Source organism: Alexandromys fortis, unplaced genomic scaffold (genome assembly GCF_014885135.2).
Source record: "Alexandromys fortis isolate MF-2015 unplaced genomic scaffold, M_Fortis_MF-2015_v1.1 scaffold_25, whole genome shotgun sequence".
In the NCBI taxonomy this organism is placed as follows: Eukaryota; Metazoa; Chordata; class Mammalia; order Rodentia; family Cricetidae; genus Alexandromys; species Alexandromys fortis.
Window position 1 is genome coordinate 7,599,968 of NW_026067904.1, and position 14,200 is coordinate 7,614,167.

The following is a 14,200-nucleotide window of genomic DNA, read 5'->3' on the forward strand; positions in this document are numbered from 1 at the left end:
CAGGACATTTTGTAAAAGGTCAAACTATGAGAGGAGGATGTTGGAAGTGCTGGACATCTCTGCATACACCAGGATATATATGTATGCATACACCAATGGTTTTAAAAGGAAATCACCATAGTTCTTACTATCATTGTAAATGCCACATATGTAAGAAGTTAATATGAAAATTGTTTGTTGATAGCAAATTTTAAGTATGTTTAATTTTTCAGAATGATTCTGTCCTTCCCCCATTCTTGATATTAACAAACAATGCAATTCAAGATAACTTAGGCATTTTTTTCTTTCTTTCATCTTGAGAACTAAATCAAATATGTATTTTTCTTTCTTTGGTCAGTAAAGATAAAATTACTGAAGGCATACAGAAGAAATTACAGTGAAGAGATATGACATGTAGGTTTCTGAGTCCAGACTAAGTGTCAGAAATTTTCATTACAATATGCACCAGAGGGAAACAACTTGTTTCTCTTCTCCTCTGTAAAAAGTTAAGTTCTGTTATATACAAATTCATGGACAGAGCATCACATTACATGGCCAGGGCCACCTTTCTGCACAATGCTGACAATTTATAAAGTTGCCTTTGTCATATTCTCACCAAGGACAATAAAAAAAATGGAATCCATATTGTCTCCAGGGTTTTTCTTTTTATTGTTATTTTAAATCTTTCTGTGGTAGTAGAGCAGTGTAACCACATGCTGATCCAATCTGAAGTTTAGCATTCAACTTACTTTCACATTGTGAGTACTCAGAGGAAGAAGGATACCTACCACCATATGACACAAAGTAAGCCATACTGACTAGACACCAGGCTCTGTTTTTCAACTGACAGTGTGTGGCTATAGGAAGAAACTTTTTAGACCTTGAAAATTAGAGGAAGTAAGCACTTAAACACCATCTATTTATCTTTTTTTTGTCTTTAAAATATTTTCATTTATTCAAAAATATTTTGAAGCCCAAATATCCATTTTAAGATACATAGAGGAATTTCTGGGTTTTTGAACTAAGAACTGTCTGTCTGTCTTTACTGAAGCGAAGTCAGAACTCGATCAGGGTCCTTGTGGGCCGCCCACTCATGCTCTCCACAGGCACGGAACCTCGTCCTTGTTGGTCATTACACCGGCTATGTCCAAATGCGCCCACTTTGAGTCACAAACTCCCACAGGAACGCTGCGGCTGTGCATGCACCTGCAGATCTCTATTTTCCAATGTTATTGACATCAGTAAACTGGCAATCTATGACCTGTCTTGTATAATGCTCAAAGAGAGGCATCCACCAGACTCGGTCCCCAGTCTCTATGCTGCCCTCAAAGAGTTTGTTCCATAGCCAGGATGAATTGGTAAAGACTCCGGTGGCACCTGATCCCAGGGCACCTGTCAAGGTGGCAGGATTGATGATGACCTTGGGATTGAAGGTGTGTGCATAACAGAGTGCGTTGGCCAGGATAAGCCTCCCCTCAGCATCTGTGTTATCCACCTGGATGGTCTTCCCGTTCCTAGCTCTGACAACGTCCCCTGGTTTGTTGGCCTTGCCACTAGGCATATTTTCATAAAGAGGAGCCAAACCTATGATATTAATGGGCAGATTGAGCTTAGCGGCAGACACAATTGCCGAGCAGATTGTTGCAGCTCCTCCCATGTCGGCCCGTATGAGGTCCATGTTTGCAGAAGGCTTGATGGAGATACCGTCACTGTCAAAGGTAATTCCCTTTCCCACAAACACCAGGGGTGCTTCAGGTGCATTAGGACTGCCTGTGTAGTGTATTTCCAAGAAGACTGGTGGTTCTTCGGACCCCTTGGCCGCACTTAGAAACGAGCCCATTTCTTGTTTATCTATCCAAGACTTGGGTCTGATATGGACTTCTGCTTTACTACTGGCACGTTTGATATTTTTTTCAATAATTTCAGCAAATTTGGTTGGCGTCATCTCATTGGCTGGAGACTCCGTCAGCTGGCGGGCCAAGTTCTGTCCAGAAGCAAAGAGGACCACTTTCTCCCAAGCCTCCTGATCACCATTTCCATAGAGCTTCGCTGATACAGCCACCTTCTTTTTTGCTTTAGGTCATCAAACTTATAGAGACCAAGCACAGCTCCTTCTGCAGCAGCCTGAGCATCTCCACAGGGATCCACCTCCACGGAAGGCAGCTCCAGGTCTTGAACTTGCCTGCATCCCGCTGCGATAGCAACTCTGATGTTTTCTTTGCCTTCGTTCCAGTTCTCCTTCTCATCGAATCCAGCCGATCTCTTGCCAAGGCCGACTACCACCACACTGGGAAAGTCCTCATGTAGACCATAGAAGTTTCGGGTTTTGCCTGCCTTCAGAGGAGGTCCCGATATGTTCAACATTTCTCTCAGCTTTCCAGCCACCAACTTATTAAAACTCTCTCCTGCACTTGTAAACTGGGGTATGTCATCCTCTTTGTCTTTGGAATAAATTCCTAAAACAAGACCCTTTGTCATGTCTGCGGTGGACAGACCCCGATCCCAGAGACGTCTCACTCCCAGGCGGCGGAGCGTGACTCGCGCAGCAGCCGGAAGAGGCAGGGGAACATCTTCTCTTCTATTTATCTTTTATGTGTTAGATTTCTACATATCACGTCTATATCATCTATCCATTATCTAATTACCATCTTATCCTCATCTATCACTCACCTTATATTCTTCATCTATCTATCTATCTATCTATCTATCTATCTATCTATCTATCTATCTATATCTATCATCTATCTATCTATCATCCAGTATCTACTTATATATCACCTACCTGTTGCCTGTCTGTGTGTGTGTGTGTCTATCCATCCATCCATTTACCTACCTATCATCTATCAATGCATTTGCCCATTACTGCCATCATCACCCAGAATTATCTACATTTTAACTATCTATTTATCTATCTATCCAACCATCTGTCTGTCTTTTCATCTACCTGCTTATCTATCTACTGGAAGAAACACAATGGAGGAACATATTAACTGCATTAGAGCTTGGACTGTAAGATCATTTCTGAAGTATTAAAGGAGACAGTACCATCTTTATTTTGTGTAATCATGGTGCCTGAACATCTAGGAACTTAGAAACACAGATGGATGGAGTAGTGTAGATTTTGCTGGCTTGTTGTTGCTGCCTGTGTACAGTCCCCATTTCCCAATCGCAGGGAGGGACAGGGGATGAGAAGATGTGAAGTCAATGGCACAGACTCTGGAAGATTCCAATACAGAAGTCATTTTGTAAAAAGGTCGGGGGTTTTTATGGGGTTAGGGAAAATAAGCTGATGCAGGAATGCTTCTGGCTGGTCCTTTTGGAACTGGCAGTCACTGCTGGTGTGTTGTGATTAGCTAGGTTTGTGTGTCATTAGTTACCACGCTTTTGGTTAGCTGACAGGTTGTCTTGGCCAATTTTGCTTACTCGGTGTGTGTTTACGTGTTTCATTGTGCTTGCGCTATTGCCCTGTCTCGGAGTAGTCTATTGAGAAAACACCTGGGCATTGGTTCACCTGGCTTTTTTGCTTTGCTGCCTAGAAAGGCAGAGAGTGACTGGATAATCTATCAGAGTATTCATTGTTAGTCAACAGCCCAGCAAGATACGGGAAGATTTTTTCTATATCAGAAGCTGTTCTTCCTTTCTTGACTCCTAGCAGATTTTGATGTTGACCCCAGAACTTATACTTTTGATACTGTTTAGTGTTATTTTTGAAAAACTTTGGCATAGAATAAACATGTATGTTGTCAGTCATTACAACTCATTATTTATTAAATACTCTAGAAACTGAGATTGGTTCTGATACCTGCATAACTTTGGTTCTAGAAGGATGGCAGAGATATTTATCTCTTGTTTCATTCTATGTACAAGAAAATGTCATGAAGCATTATACTTTTAATTGATTTGCACACAACTGTGGTGTAAGTACTAATTTGTACACAATAATTTGTGTATATGTTTGTATGTGTTAATTTGTAAGTGAAAATGTGTATAATAATTTTACTTATGTGCGTATTATAGGAACAGGTTCAGCCTTTAAGGTTCCTTGAGGACAAGTACGATAATTCATGCCTCATAAGGCACCAAAAACAGACAAGCAAACTGGGCTTGGGATGGAAATGATTTACACACAATTAATTGTCTAAGATTAAATTCTTTAACCATTTTTGGCAATGGGTAGGCACTTGGTCAACATACAGAGAATAAGCTACTGTAAAATCCCAGTCTTAAATAGGTCATTTATATGATATTCCTATACTCAAGGCTAAAGGAATCTAGACATTCATGGAGGCCAATCTAACTGTAAGCAGAGCTACAAAGTAGGACCCTGTCTTAAAAAGCAAAACAGACAAATAAAAACAGATAAAGAAAACAGCAACAACAACTAAATCAAAATATCAAGGATTTTCTCCATATACAGGCAATAGCACATGCAAATTCCCAGAGACTGTAACAACAGTCACAGGACCTTCACAAATTCTAGCATGACAAAAATCACAGCTTAGATGAAGGAAGGTGGATATGAAATCCCACCCTAGCTGAGGTGAGAGCAGTAAGGGTCTTTCTTTAATAGTTTCTTTCCCTGGAAAGTTGGCCAGATGCCAGAGAAGGCCCCTATCTCAAGACTAGCTGAACAACACAAAGGAGAATCAAAGGAAAATTTAAAAAGCATAACACAAAAAGAAGCAGAAAAAAAATCAAAGTTGGTGGTGAAGGTATACGAGTGTAGAGGTTATGGGGTGGGCTCCAAAACCGCGGAGAAACCCTGTCTTGAAAAACCAAAAAAAAAAAAAACATTGATTGTGTGAAATTCTCAAAAAAATTAAAATATTGCTTAAAATCAAATTCTGGCTTGTTTTGTTTTTCTCCATGTTGTCTGTTCCCATAATCATTAGGGTATATTTTGATAAAATGTGAATTAACTTAGCTTTCCAGGTCTCACCACAGTATCCATTCTCCTCAATAAAGACTTCCTGAATAAAATAACCAATGATATCAGTAAAGTACAGACCTGGGATACAACCTTTGATGATTAGAAATCAATTAACAGTATACAAGTAAGATACTCAAAGGGAAGGCCCAATCAGTAAAGTGATTGCCTTGGAAGCATGAGGACCTAAGCTTGGTCCTCAGCACCCACATGAAGCCCCAGCCTATTGCGGTATGCACGCCGATTCTTAGGGATACGAAGGCAGAGACAGAAGGATTCCTGTGTCTCTTTGACCACCCAGTCTAGCAAAATTCTTGAACTCCATATTTCAATAACATTGCTGTCTAAAAAGACAAAATGTTGGATGGCTTCCAAAGCAATACTCCAAAATCTGCATAGTCCTCCCCACATATGTGCATATATACACATATACAGGTACACATAGGTGCACTCGCACACATATACATGCACACACATAGACTAAAATCATAAAATAAAACAATAAAATAACACACAAATGATAAACTCTGAAACAGTGTTTCTTAAATATTTAGGTATGACCAGGCAGTAAGAACAAGAGAGGGAAGTTGTCACTTCCAGGCATCCTTAGCTCTTGATACTCTAGATTTCGCTGTAGTATTGATCTCAAATCTCTGCTTTCTTGTTCTACTGTATGTGCCTAGTGAAGGAAGCCACAAGCCTAGAGACTACAGATTTGGTTATGTATTGAACTGTGTCAGATCCTTTGACAACTGAGTTTGGGAATGAATGGCCACAAGTCCATCCACAAGGAATCCACAGGGAATCTTCAGCCTATCTCTCCCAACAGAAATTAGAGGTTGTTTTTATAGTAATATCTGCTGTCCTGAATGGTCACTCCTTAGGTTATTCCCACTTCATATCCAGAAATGACACTTGGCCTCTGTGATTTGCTGCTCTTAAACTGAGTTGCTCTGTAAAATAAATGAACAAACCCCAAAGTTTTCAGCAAAAGCTGCATACAGTAGGCAATTAAACTTGTTACTACAGAGTTATCTTCCTGTCCCAACTGGCAGCCACCCTCTACTCCTTCATTGTGAATTTTTGTCTGCCCATTTCCACTGAGAAGCCTGATGCATTCTTTCTAACCCTTTTCCTTTCCTTTGTTCTGAGAATATACTAAAGGGCCCTGTTCATCCAAGCCCAACTTCCAAATGAAAGAGTATATTGGGATACAGAAATTATCAAAACATCTGGAGCTCAGAAATTTTAAAAGGTTTTAGTGCTAAATCTGTTAATTGTTTATATTTTAAAAACCATAACAAATTGCTATTAGTATTTTGTAATATTAAAAAAATAGCCTGTGACACTGATTTTAAACTGTTGAGCACATACATGCTGGGTTTCTTTGCGGACAGTTATTCCTGCTATCACAGGTGCCCTGACGAAGAAGAGACTTAGTCATCCTCATAAACTTAGACCATGAAACCCAATATGGACAAGTTCAATAGAACCCAAATATACGGCTTGTCTATGCATGTTTCAGCATTGCCAGTGCATACATTTCATTTTATTTTCAGGTGTCCCAAGAGTTCTCTGCTCGTAACCTCATGGAAGTTTCATCACTATTCACCAGTCTGTAGAGTGTCCTTGATCATCCCATGTGATCGTAACTCAGCAGAATGCTTCCTTTGTAGGCCATGCTATAAGACAAACCCTCTTCACTCATCTGGTGAAGAGATTGTACCCCTTTGTTCTTTTCTTCATTCCCCCCACTCAAAGGAAAGGCTCTGTTCACCTTCAGAAGGGCCACAGTGAAGTGACTGGAGACAGTAATCTCTCTGACTAGCAACAGCCATTCTACCAATTACTCGCTAGCAGGAAAGCTGAATGATAGATCATGCAGTAGTGAAACAGGGACCACCCTGAAGTTGGGGGATCACCCCTCTGAACGAAACAGCTTCATAAAAAAGTTCCACTCCCTGACACACTATCTATATTAGTAAGACAGGTAAGGCATCATCTATAACTAAGCTCACTGAGGTCCTTAGGAGGTGGCTGGGTGTTCTGATATCAGCTTCCCTGCAAACAAGCAAGGACTCCACAGCATCTTGAGCTCAGTACGACTAGGTTACATCGAGATCACTTCCACTCCGCAGCTATCCTTCCAGTAGGTTCCTTCTCTTTGTGTACATCTGCACCCAGTGCACATTTATTTCTTGCCATCAGTTAGTGTGTTTCCTGACAACTCAGCTACAGCACCAACCTGCTGCCTCCTGACATTTGAACTGAAGGGCAGGCTTTCATGGAGTTTATAGAGAGCTCTGGGTCTCTGTGAAGATTGCACAGTGTGGAGCTGATACCAATGAAGCAGTCAGAGGTCGAGACAAGGGTCCAAACTTTCAGAAGCCCAGAGTGTGCCAGAGCAGGTTTGAAGTTTCAGTCTATGGAGATATTGGTATTTCATTAATGAGAGAATGTGAGGAGGAAATACAGTAGAAAATCCAATGCTCGCTGAAGCCTGTCTTCCAAAAACTGGCCAATCAGAAATAGGAAAAGGACACTGAAGTTTCAGTTCCTGTGCTAGAATTACTAGCCTGAGCTTTATTACATATCAGGGAGGAAAACATCACAGGGAATTTGAAATCTTCATGATCAACACTGACAAGGTTTCACGTTTATACCTGATTTAGTGGGTTTTTTATTATTTTTTTTCTTTTTGTATGACATTTTGAAATACACTTAATTCCCATGGTCTCTTCCTTGTTCTTTGTAGAAGTTTTATATGCAGAAGGAGACGGCCTTCAGCTTGTTATTTTGTGCTTCCTTGGGTAGAGACTTAGATCCCGGAAGTGCAAAGAGCACAGGCACAGTAGAGGGAAAAGACACTTGGGCAATGACATCATTGAAGCCCCTCTCATCTCTTTGGGGCGGGGTGTGTGTCTTGTCCATATTGAAAAGCCTAGAGGAACATAGATTAGCTTTCTACTTCTTTGTCACCCAGCTTACAGCATACAAGGGGTGCTTGAATGAATTGCTGAATAGTGTGTAAAGAGAGTTGTTCTTATAGGTGGGAGTAAACATATTTGCTACATTGGACAACACACTCCTGCTCAATGAAGGGACGTTTCACATACCTAGACTCTTGGAGCATGGCCCAGGCCATGATGAATTCTGTGTGCTTCCCTTTCCCAGCAGTCAGCCTTCTTACAGGTTTGTAACAGCCTTGAGGGGTTTCTTTCATCAAATTTATTCACTTGCCTCCTTGGGGCCTCCATGGGAATGTAAGTCCATGTGACTCTCATGCAGCTGTTTTTATATTGTGTCCTTGTATTTCCCTTTTTTTTGCTTCTAAATTACCACAGTCTTGTCTGCCAGATGCAGGTGAGAGGTTCCCTGTCAGTGAGAACTGGGGCTAAGATCACTCGGTGTTGACTGTTTCATTGAATCTACACCCACCTATCAATTCTAGAAAGAATATTCAGTTAACCTGTTTATTATAAAATCAAGTGTATTTGGAATCATCTGCCTTTTTTCTTTCCATGCCATTCCTGGATGGCAGTTCCAAAAATATCTTGAATGAATTCCACAGTGCCTGCTTTACTGTTTTCTCTAATTTTTAACTGACTCTTTACTATTTTCAGACTTTCACCATAATTTCTACAAGACAGGTTGCAGCGATTCTCTCCTATTTAGTATGTTGGTCCAGTTACCTGGCTTGTCCCATAGCCCGCTCACTCCCTTTTCTCAGCCTTCCCTATGTTCTGGCCAAATGGCTTTCCAGCACTCCTTAAGAGAAGGAAAAGTTTTCCCTCCTCCAAGGCCTTGGCAGACATGCACTAATGAATATGCGTTCTCTATTTCTTCATCAATTGTTTGTCTTTCTCCTTTTGTATCAAGAAATGAGCATACAAACTGTTTTTCTCACCACATAGTTCACATTTCCTAGAACTGCCAGATTTTCCTGAAGTTTCTCCCTGCACCTTTCTTTCTTATAATATTACCTATGATTTTTCTTGTTGTACTCATCTGTATGCTTAGGAAGGACAGACCCATTGGTTCTTCAGCCTTATGTCATCCCCACATGATGCTTGACCAGTTGTACTCAAGGCGTTCAGTTAATGAAGCAAGGGTGACTGAATGAACTCAATTAAAATTTAGTTTTATTTGATAAATATTTCTATGTTTTTCTCTTAATCTGTACAATTCATTCTTTAAATATTTACATTTTTAAACAAAATGTAACACCTTCTTAAGCTGATTCTCACATCTATATACTTTGGTAATTCATGTGCATTATCTCTCTCATGAGACTTCATGATTTACAATGCTTTGTGTATGCTTTTTCAGTTCTGAGTACCTGGCTTAACTAATGGGTATATTATACATACTAATTAAGAAACATTAAAGTCCCCTTTCTCAGGTGACACACTTACAGAAAAATAACTTAAAAACCAGCACAAAGAGACAAACAATTTTCAACTTATTCTTTTTGTGTGCTGAGTAAGTACATTGATCTGGTTCTTTTCAAGAAGATGCGATGTGTGTCATAATTTATCACCATATATAAAATACATGCTGTGCATTTGGCCAGTTCTCAATTATGCATTTTCTCCCAGATACATAGATGAATGTGTATCCCCAAATGTGAAGATGAGGAAAAGCAGAAGAACAAGATGAAAGAAGAGGGGGGTGGAGGGAAGAAGTTGCCTCTTCCAAATTCTCAATTTGAAAACCTGTCTTAGGAGTATTTTTCCTCAAAGCAGTGCTTGGCTGTGGCATGTGGTTATCAGTCCCCACCTCCTTGCATTTTTGAATAAATCAAATGAAAATATGGAATCAACAGTGACTGATACACCTGAATGACTGTTTTAGTGGGAGACACATGACTGAGTGATCCAACTTGGAAAATGCTCTTTTGGTGACAGAAAGTAAATATCACTCACACCATGAAACATTGTTGAGATTAAGAGAGGGGACTAATTTTTCATTTCCTTCATGACCACAGTTTCTGCTCAGTTGTTTGTATGGAACTACAATCTAATTTGTTATCCCCAATCTCACAGCATTCTCATTGATAGGGTCTATTACTCACAGAAGAGATGATTTTGATAGTGCTAGTTAAACTTCTTAAGAATCTGCATACTTAAAGACACAGGTCTACCATCACTGACCACCAGTCAGTTTTCGCCAGTATGCTTACTGACTTGGAAATTCTTACTGGAGTGTTAAAGGCATGGTTTTCAAAATCAGGTGACGGTACATACAAATATGTTTGAGTGACGGCTGTAATCTGTGCTCTTAGTATCCTGTGGTACTCGTTTGAACAGGAAAACACTTAAGAATGGCACTGCAGGATAAGACATGCTGTCATTCATTTACAACGCTTAATTGAAAGTCCATGTTTGTTCTTTATCTGTTATTCTTGGGCCCCAGGGACACTGGGTACTGAGAGGTTCGAAGTCACAATTCCATTCACTAAATGTGTGCTCGAGCTTGTAATGAGTTTCTTTAAAGCCTCCACACCTCTGCTTTCCATAGAAGGTTAATTTACCTTTCTGAAACAGAACAGAGCTGTTTTTAGATTTCCCTGATTTCCACAGACAAGCCACTCCTGGGAGCCTGCTGGAGAAAATGTTCGTTAAGACACATTCTTAGCTGACTGGCTGATGGGTGAATAGGGAAAACCAGACGACGAGCTTGTGTCCTCTGTGCTTCATCCCAGCCTAGGCGTTATTAATTGTACCTCATAGCATTCTCTTCCCTCTAAATACATGTCTGAGTCCTTTATTAAAACTTCATACTAATTACTTCAATCCCATCCCTCAACGGGTAATTCCATATGCAATGTATTAATTACTCTGTCTGCAAAGGCTCTCACTTAAATTCCTCTGGTACCTGTCCCTTATTGCTTCTCAAAATCATGTCCCTTCATTCCTTTATGTGGTGATAACTTATTCTCGTTGATTTCCAGCCTTCTCTACCTTCCGCTGAATGCAGCAATTATAATTTTGAGAGATAATGAACAAAGTCCTACAGAAAGGGATTCTATATATTTTCAAATATCCTTTGTTTTTTTTTTTTTAATTTGACAGGCCCTGAGGTCTGTTTGACAATTTTGTGTCTTACCTGGCCTTTTAAGGCATGGAATGACTGATTATTCAGAACTTCGGTAAACATAATCTAATTTCTTTTCCAGTAGTGTAAAAAGAAAAAAAAAAACACTAAGTAAGGTTTTATATGTCTTAAGAAGAGGAAATCTTCCTGGTAACTAAAGTCTCTCTCTCTCTCTCTTTTTTTTTTTTCTTTTGAGTGAAGAGACAGATAAGGAAATCCATGGCAGCTCAGCAGTCTTCTTTGGCAGAACACATGCCTCCTGACCATGATGATGTTAGTGTGTATTGGAACATACAGAGTTAGTGAGGGCCAGATCTATTTCAAGAGCTTTAGACAAAGGATTGTTTCCATGAGGTAATTGAAGTCTTTAACACCAAAAGAAGTTCTTGATTTGGGTAAAAATGTAGAGGCAACCTTAGCTGAATGCTCACTTTGATTTATGTATCAATATTTATTTGAAAACAGGAAGAATTAGCTGCCTTTGCATCCCTTGTTGATGTCACTTAGAAATGTGCCACAGTATTTTATATTTAGAGACTGGGGACCATTCTCAAGAGTGCTCTCCTGGAGATATGACTGTTGTTTTAGCTCCTGGTAATACATGTAGAGTTATAAATATTACACTTAGAAATAAATAATACATGTTAAGCATATGATCGAGTAGTTCAACAGTTAGCCTGCCAAGGTTAACATGGAGAATAGAACACACTTATTAAAATGATATTGATTATAGATCATATAAATTATCACCACACATTGCTGTACAGACCTGAAATGGGAAGAGAAATATGTAAGCCTACGTATTGCAAACTTACTCTCTAAGCCAAAATCTACATCAATGTGTTCCTCCCCTTCAAATTTATAACCTGTGAAATGAAAATGATAAAGCAATACCTGATTCTTTACAATGTTGTCTTGTAATTGTTTTTCAGACATACTTTAAATATGTGACAATACTCTGCCTTAACCTCGCCTCACCTGTCTTTTGATTACTTGGCCTCTGTTCATTGTACACAGTACCGAGTTTTCTAAAGACTCTTTCATGCAATATGCAATACACAACACTGACATCAAATATTCATCATCACACAGATTTAATACTTGGGAAGTAAATGATTATCACTGTTGTTGGCATTGATCTAACTAGGCACCACCTACTTACAGGTTAATCTGATGTCTGTCCCCCACTTTTTTCTTCTTTATCTTGACTGCATTGTTACAAATTGTTTAGTTCTAAAAAAAAAAATCGATTCTTTGAATCCATTCTGATTCTATTCTAATCTATTTTACTTTATATTTACTTGACAAATTAGCCAATCTCATTGGGTAACTCAAGCCTATAAATTAATTCTGAGAATCCTAGAAGTGTTTTTGAAAGTGCCATGAAGCTCACATTTAATTACATGGAGGGAGCTTTTCCTAACAAACCCTCTGAAATAACTAGACATTGAAAACACTTCCCCCTAGAGCTGCCTCTCAAAACATGGGCTTGCCTTGTAGGAGCCCTTCATAAGAACTTGAGGCTAGAAATGGGATCTCCATTGCTTTATTGACATTATATGCCCAAGGCAGCCTTACAGGGAGCTTTTCCATGTTGTATTTCACTATTATAACTCCATCATGGTCAATTAGCAAGACAGACTCTGGGCTTTTATGCTTGAAAATGAGGCTTACTGATTATTTATGTTTCTAAGATGTTATTGAGTAATTCAGCTTAGTAAAGATCTCCAATGTGTACCATCCCCGTGACTGTAAATCCAGGTGTTAATACTCTCTGATGACTCATCATCTCACTAGAGATGCCTAATAAAGCAGCCATTAACTGAAGGGATATGGTGATGTAAACTATACCGCTGGCTGAATTTCCCATTATCTGGAGTACGACTGTGGAGGTAGAGGACATTACCTAAGTAGAGGCAAACCATGATCCTAATGAAACCACGGAAACAAAAATGTTAGCGTCACATGCAGAAGAGTGCATGCAGATGACACGAGAGATGGAAGAAAGATTTCCTCCAATGCCTCACAAAATTAAAAGGATAAATTATTCTCACACTTCAGCCAAAAAATAGGCATGAGTTGTAATCACTTCTAAAACTGTTGGTCTACAAGCCTTGAGTTTTTTTCCCCATGCAAATCTAGTATCACAGAGGAGTGAAAATCGGATGCTTGCAGCACAGGGCACTTGTGATTCTGTGAGTAAACATTCCTGGGAGACTTTAACCTTGTAAATATTCTCATCTAAAATTAACATTTGCATAGTGGCTTCTGGGGAAAGGAGGGGTATTTCCTTTGTAGTTTCCTTTATAGTATACACACTAGTATGGTGCCACACCCCTATAAATAACTCCTCACTTATGCTCCCTTAACAATTCTAGTTCAATTCTCTGGGTCGTTGTAGGGGAAAGGACATAAGGGTGTTTGAACATCCAGCAGGAAAGAAGAATGTCACCAGTGGAACAAAAAAGGACAATGGGTTGAATGCGGCCCAAATTCTATACAAATATATAAACATCATAATAATATTTGTTATGTAGAATCAATATACTCTAATAAAAATAAAGCAGAAACACCATTATTTGGTTTTCTGTTTCTCAGGTAGAGAAGAGCAGCAAACCACAAGAGCCCTGTTATCTCAAACACATTAGCATGTGGGACATTGGGATGGGAACAAAGTTCAGCCACTGGCCCTGGGCCCCAGTTTTGCTTCTTTTTTGCATCAGCTTTGTGACTAGTCTCTTCACTCTGGATCTCAGTCTCCTCTCAGATATCAGTCCAAGTGGAAGGAGACAAAGCTACTACTGCCTTATTTTATACTAGGGCAGTCATTATCAATCTACTCCTTTTCAAAATGGATCTAAGAGGTATATCTTAGCACTCCTACCATACTTCATGAGTGGACCTGCATCTAGCTATGGGAGTGGAATCAGGGAAAGTGAGAAGCTCATTGAGTTATGATAGAACTAAGGGACTGCATCTTGTCTGTAGAATGCTTGGCTAAGAGTATTTGCTGTTAACAAATTCAATATACCACTCTGCATAAGGAATCAGAGCACTTTTCAATAGTGTTAAATCTGTGACCTAAAGACCCATCATCCTCTAGCTAATACCTGTCCTTTACTCTTCTTTTCCCTCTCAACCTTCCTTTTCTTTAAAATATTTTCTCAATGGCACTATAGAAAAAATTCTAGTATATAT

The 14,200-nt window shown here is 39.4% G+C and overlaps 1 pseudogene; it reads right to left on the reverse strand.

The window, feature by feature from the left end:
• Positions 1–966: 966 nt before the first annotated feature.
• LOC126497055 (cytosol aminopeptidase-like) overlaps positions 967–14,200 on the reverse strand; it is a 13,798-nt pseudogene continuing 564 nt past the window's right edge.